This window comes from Saccostrea cucullata, unplaced genomic scaffold (genome assembly GCF_032062105.1).
Source record: "Saccostrea cucullata isolate Sc308-1 unplaced genomic scaffold, CSIRO_AGI_Scuc_v1 ctg124, whole genome shotgun sequence".
NCBI classification, from domain to species: Eukaryota; Metazoa; Mollusca; class Bivalvia; order Ostreida; family Ostreidae; genus Saccostrea; species Saccostrea cuccullata.
This window is the reverse complement of record NW_026927278.1, coordinates 93455-100045: the sequence shown is the minus strand read 5'-3', so window position 1 is coordinate 100045 and position 6591 is coordinate 93455.

Sequence of the window (6591 nt, the reverse complement as noted above, 5' to 3'; positions counted from 1 at the left end):
GACTCATTTAGAGGAACTTGGATTTAATTCCACAAGACTATTGGTAACCTAACTTATACTTAGAGTTTACCAAGATCAAGTCGGTTTTAAGTATTTGTAATGTTCCCAACACCCCAAAACGACTTTTTAAAATCAATTTACTTTAAACAATATTTTATCATGAATAAACATAACAGGATTGGACAGCAGGCACGGCCTATATAAGTCCTCACCTTTACTTTTATTTTAATACCATACTTATACTGGATTCGTAAAATAGGAAAGCCAATTTGGGCTCATTTTCATAGGTTAAAAAAATATTTGAAAAATCGCATTATAACGCGAAACTTTCGCGAATTAAGGCGTAACTTTCTCTTTATAACGCGTTACTTCCGCGAATAAACCCAAAACTTTCGCGATATAACGCATTACATTCGCAAAAAAACCCCCCCCGCAAAATTAGATTTACGCGTTATAACGCGAAACTATCGCGAATAAACGCGTTATTTTGCGAAATTATATGCATATAGTAATGTTTTTCTGGACCCTTGATTTTTACTGAAAGACAAGAACATGAACGCTGACAGGAACTTTCATGAATTTATTTATAAATTATCATTTCCTCAGCAGATGTCCTGGAGAAATGATGCGAGAATAGGATAGATTAGTCATCAGAATTTTTTTTAAATCAAAACCCTATCAATTAATTAAATGAATTTTACTTTCTTGTACATGTATTTCAGTTGTTAGATTCAAGAAATTCTTTAGACTGATTATATTATTTAAAGAAAATTTGCACTTGACACTTTCTCAAGCTGTTTTTTTTTATCAGTAACATTCACTACGACCGTATCACTAGTAAAATAAGCAATCCATTATTTTGGACAAAAATATACCTTGTAAAAACATAGCTTAAAAGTGAGTGAACAATGTATCATTTCATGAGTTAACGTGCCATATGATGCTTTTTAAGTGATAAATATAAATGGATATTGTTGAAATAATTTATCGAGGAGGGAGGGGTTATTGAAAAGTTCGTGGACTAGCACCATAAATCAAAACAATTAAGGAATTTTTAAACTTTGAATTAATTGTCAATGTTTTCTCCAATATTTATATATCTAACGGATACAAATGAAAAGAACTATATGCGATATATTGTATATATGAAAAGTCAAATTTTGAAAACTTCCTGAAATGTGCTGAATTCAATAAATTGTACCATAAATCAAAACAATTTTTGTTTTTATGACGGAATTTTTTCCAAACTTTGAAAATTAATTGTCAATGTATTTCATTGATATTATCATTCTACACATTATATCAAAATATTGATTCTGAACACACACGCGCTGGAAAAATATCGACATTTTTCAAAATTCGTTTACGTCATGTTTGTGACGCAACGTACATATGGCTCAAAAATGTCGTATATATCTTTAAGAACTTAATTCAATATATCTCCATCAAAGATTGATTTGGGGGGCAAATATTGGTTATTACCGAATAAAGTTCTTTGCCATGCACACAAAAAACTTTAAGAAAATTTGCCATGCAATTTTCACCCATGTGGTCAGAAACAATTGACAAATTGACCTTATTTTGCCAATTTTTCTGAGATCTTATTAATCTTTACAATTTTATTTAAAATTCTCTTGAGAGTGTATAAAAAAGACGTCTGAAAGGGTTGATTTTTCCCGAAATTCATAATCATGAAGTTTAACTTTTGAAAAAAAAACAAACTTGTATTAACTTTGATAGGTTTGAACAGCGCTGAGAAAGACAAAATGTGACGGTAATATGGATTCAGTAGCAAAAAAATTGTACCTTGTGATGGTCCATGATCAAAATAGTCTTTTGCTTTTCATTGTAATGAATAAACTACAGTGTATATCACAAAATCAAAAGAAAGTTAAGACTTATGCAAGTGTCTTGGTTAAACAGCAAACTTTTCGCTTATTTTCGCGAAAGTTACGCGTTTTAACGCGAACATTTTTTTTTAACCTACGAAAATGAGCCCAATGGGCTTTCGTAGATTAGTAAAAAAGAAAAACTTTTGAAGATAAAAAAAATACATATAATGAGTTCTAGTAAGTTGTACTAAGCCTCTTTCTTGAATAAAAAAAAATCACGAATTGCATTTATATTTACAGCAGGAGAAACTTCAGGTGTACTACGGAGAAGTTGTGTTAATCACATTGATACATAAAGCTCAGATATACCTTTAAAAAATTGCAGGCACAAAAGGTCATACGCATCATAGTTTGAACTTAACTGGACTCTTCCCTGGAGTTGAAGAGTTCCACTAAATGTCTTATGAAGCCTATGTGTAATACTTTTAATGTCTATATATGGATTTGTACACCTCTTTTAAAACAAATTCTGATGGAAAAAAACCTGGGAATTTAAGTTTCGTAATTTTTGTATATTTTTCTTTGAATAATGCAAAAATTTTCATAATTTGATATCTATTCAAACACCCTGGTAACGCATGCTGACTTTTTGTTTAAGAACATATATTGGTAGTATAATTTTAAAATTAGAATATCTTGCAAAATTATCAGTAGATAAGGTACCTTGCGTATGTCCTATGAATTAAAATATGAGTTAAAATAGGACTTCTTAGCATTCCTCTACAAAAAATCCTTCTGTAATGAAACGGAACTTGTTTTTGTATATCTTATCTTGGTCTATTGCAAACTTTTCTTATTTAAAAAAAAATCTGAATTTTGATATAAAAATATGCTGGATTTGGAATTTCTCATTGAAAATATTCATAAAAATATAAACTTTTTCATATTACTTTTTTTTTTTTTTTGAAATTTTATGCCTTGTTTTACAGACCTATTTTTGTACTCATAGAACAGAATTTATCTTTAAAATGTATAAATGTATGTATGTACGTATATGTATCATTTTATTATGTAGATATCAATTTTAAGCTATGATGAAAAATTAATTTTACTACAGATTAAGGCCTTTCTTACCCGTGCGGTTTTTTCTATGACCTTTAACTTTGATGAAGTCAGAAGTGCCTATATTACCCTTTTTGATTCCACTAAACGTTATACCAAAGCTAAATTCTGAATAAGTAAAGGTTACATGCAGATGACGCAATTCTTAATAATTTAATAATTTAAGAGTATTTAAGTTAATGTATTGCGCATTTAAAGTTTACCTCTTTTGGAATCACGCTTTGTCCCCTTATTTTTTACACATACATAAGTGTCAAAATTTTATCATGAGCCGGATTCGAAGCCTAGCTTGTTCTTTTTTCCTCTAATACAGGTATTTTGTAACGTGTATTCGACAAAAAATTACACCAGTCCAAAATCATGTTTTTTTAATAAACTGTATTGAAATCTCCTTTAGCAGAGAAAAATATCATTTATTATTCATATTTTATGTTTTTGTGTGGCAGCTTATGGCGAGGGTCGATGCATGTTTCTCAAACGCAAGTCAAACTTTAAGTTCAGTGACAAAATTGTTGTTGGTATACATATTAAAGGAAGGTCTTATCACAAGAAATACACATGTGAAATATGAATGCATTAGACATGTTAGTGCTAACGGTTCTCAAGTTATGGTCAAGGTTTAAGTTTTTAAAAATAGATCAAACTCTAAGGTCAAGGTCAAATATTTTTAAACCCTCTTTAAGGTCGTGTTAAAGTAAATACACATGTGAAGTATGAAGCCTTAACTTTTCAAACCTTATGATCACAGTCAAAGTTTTGAAAAAGTTGGTTAGAGTGAGTCAAATTCCAAGGTCAAGGTCTCGAGGTCAAATTTGGTGGTACCCAAAAGAAAGATCTTGTCACAAGGAGTTGAAATGTAAAAGCCACAGCCCACGAACCGATTTGTTGATATGGTTTATTCCTTGTGACAAGAACTTTCCGGGGGCACCACAAAATTTTGATCTCTTGAACTTGTAGTTTGAACCACTTTACCAAAATTGCTCAAATGTTAACATTGCTACTAACTTTTGAACTGTCGGTGCTATAGGTTTTTATACTTCACATGAGTATTCATTGTGAAAGGGTGTACATATTTTTTTTACTTTTAGACCTTGGACTTAGAATTTTACCAACTTTTAAGAAAACTTGAACCTGTGTCATAATTGTTGAACAGTTGGTAGTAGGGCTTTTATATTTCATAAGTATTTTCCTTTATACTTTCCTTGTGACAGAAACTTCCTTTGAATGCCAGCAATTTTGACCTTTTTACCCTGGAGTTTGACTTGCATTTGAGAAACTTCAACCTTCGCGATAAGCTGCCATACAGGGGCATCAGTGTTTCACAAACACATCCTGTTTTAAATTTAATGTAAAGTTAAATGTAGTTTTGAATGCTAATGGAAGTGCACATGCACTGTTGGACATTTTAGTCCGAAAAATTTTGTATTCCACTTTTACAGAAAATCAATTTTCAATTCATATTGATGTTTAAACACAAGGAAAGAGCACAGGCACCTGACGTTACTTATTTTTCTTTTAATTAAAAAATATACACATACCTAATAATAAACAAGGTCCCCAAGGCGCCATCTTGAATTTTTCTAGGTCTGTCACATCAACTTGTATTTTCGTCTGAAACTCCGTCAAATAAATTCTCTGCAACCATATTCTTTCTGTGGCCAGTCTTTCGAGGTCTAAACTTACGGACAGTGCAACCAGAAGGGCGCATCACACTTGCAACTATTAAAAATCCCTCGTCAAACTCGATCTACTGCTTCAACAATCCGAGAAATCGCCAAAGGGGGGCCGGAAGTTTACATCAATATGCTAATGGGAATTCCGTATTTGTCAGTTTTGTGGTGGATCTAAAGCGGCGTGTTATAACTACTTTGAATTTTAATAAATATTTCGATTATTGAAATGAAAAAAAAAAATGCAAAATGGGAAAAATAAAACACTTCTTATAAACATACCTGTAAAATATACTGTATTAATCTATACCGATCGTTGCGTTTGAAACAATCTTGAATAAAAGAGGGGGGTGCTTGAAAAAAAATCAACAACAAATCATCCAGAGTTAATTGAATGGTTTTCAGAAAACAAAAGACTGCAAACCATCCAGTTATATATATACATTATGTAACATATATACCTGGCATATGCTTAATTGAAAAAGGGAAGGGGCACACTGATTAAAGGCTCGGGGATATGTAATGAAATCAAATATTAGCATATGCATCATGTAACGTTAGGTTAACTATATGTATAATCTGTCACCAAGAAAAAAAATAAAAATGTCGCCATGCCACTACTTTATTGCAATACATAAAATTGCAGATCTCAACACTCCCTGGAATAATTTTAGTGTGGAACCCCCCCCCCCCCTTCTCACACACGTGCGTACATATTTTAGATAAGTCAATCTTCTCCACGGATAACGCTCAATCAGGGCATCAATAATGACAGTGTTATTAATTATATTTAGTGCATTTAAGTCCCGACTCAATATTTTGTCTTGAAAATGTTCATTGATCATGTTGATCAGCTAGCATGATCAGGCCGATCTTCGACATTTATAAAATATAATCGCTTTGATCAAGCTATATCGAAATTATTTCGAGAGATATAAAATGAATGTTCTTACATGTATATTACGTTGTATTATTGTCTGAATTATTGTCTTTGGAATAAGTATACTAACTTTCGCAGGTTATTTTTAAAAATAAATCGTACAAATATATTGACCAATCAAAAAAGGGCTTTCCCTAAGAATTTCAAATCGTATGTAAGCTTCCGGCCCCCCTTTGGCGATTTCTCGGATTGTTGAAGCAGTAGATCGAGTTTGACGAGGGATTTTTAATATTTGCAAGTGTGATGCGCCCTTCTGGTTGCACTGTCCGTAAGTTTAGACCTCGAAAGACTGGCCACAGAAAGAATATGGTTGCAGAGAATTTATTTGACGGAGTTTCAGACGAAAATACAAGTTGATGTGACAGACCTAGAAAAATTCAAGATGGCGCCTTGGGGACCTTGTTTATTATTAGGTATGTGTATATTTTTTAATTAAAAGAAAAATAAGTAACGTCAGGTGCCTGTGGGAAAGAGCCAGAAATTGTTAACTTTCGGGGAGCCAGAGGAATCATGGCATAGCCATTTACAAACAATCACTGAAAACTCGTCTTTTTCTCGTAAATTCACTCCACACTGAAAGAAAGTACAAGTAGTGATCCAGATTTTACAGGTAAACTGTGAGGTATATATAGGAGCGTCAGGTAAGACTAACTTCGCTGGATACAAAGTGAAAAAGTATAACGCATTAATCTGTTTGAATGAATATATTGCCCCGCATTCTTAATTACCACATCTGAAAAGCGCTATAGTCAGAGAAAGGGAGGTAAACCGAATAAGAAAATGACAAGTGTCGCCGGTGTCAAGGTCATGACGAGTTCTTATATAATCTAAAAAAAAAAGGGGGGGGGGTTCGATCCCCCCCCCCTTCCCCCAAACCCACCTACCCACTCTCTTCGAGAGATACACCAAGTTTAACTCTGCATAATTTAGAAAAATCACGTTTTTTTATGTATTTTATTAATTTAATTTTTAATCAATAATTTTTTGAAATATATTGGAAGATATTTACCGTCTGGCATACCGTCCA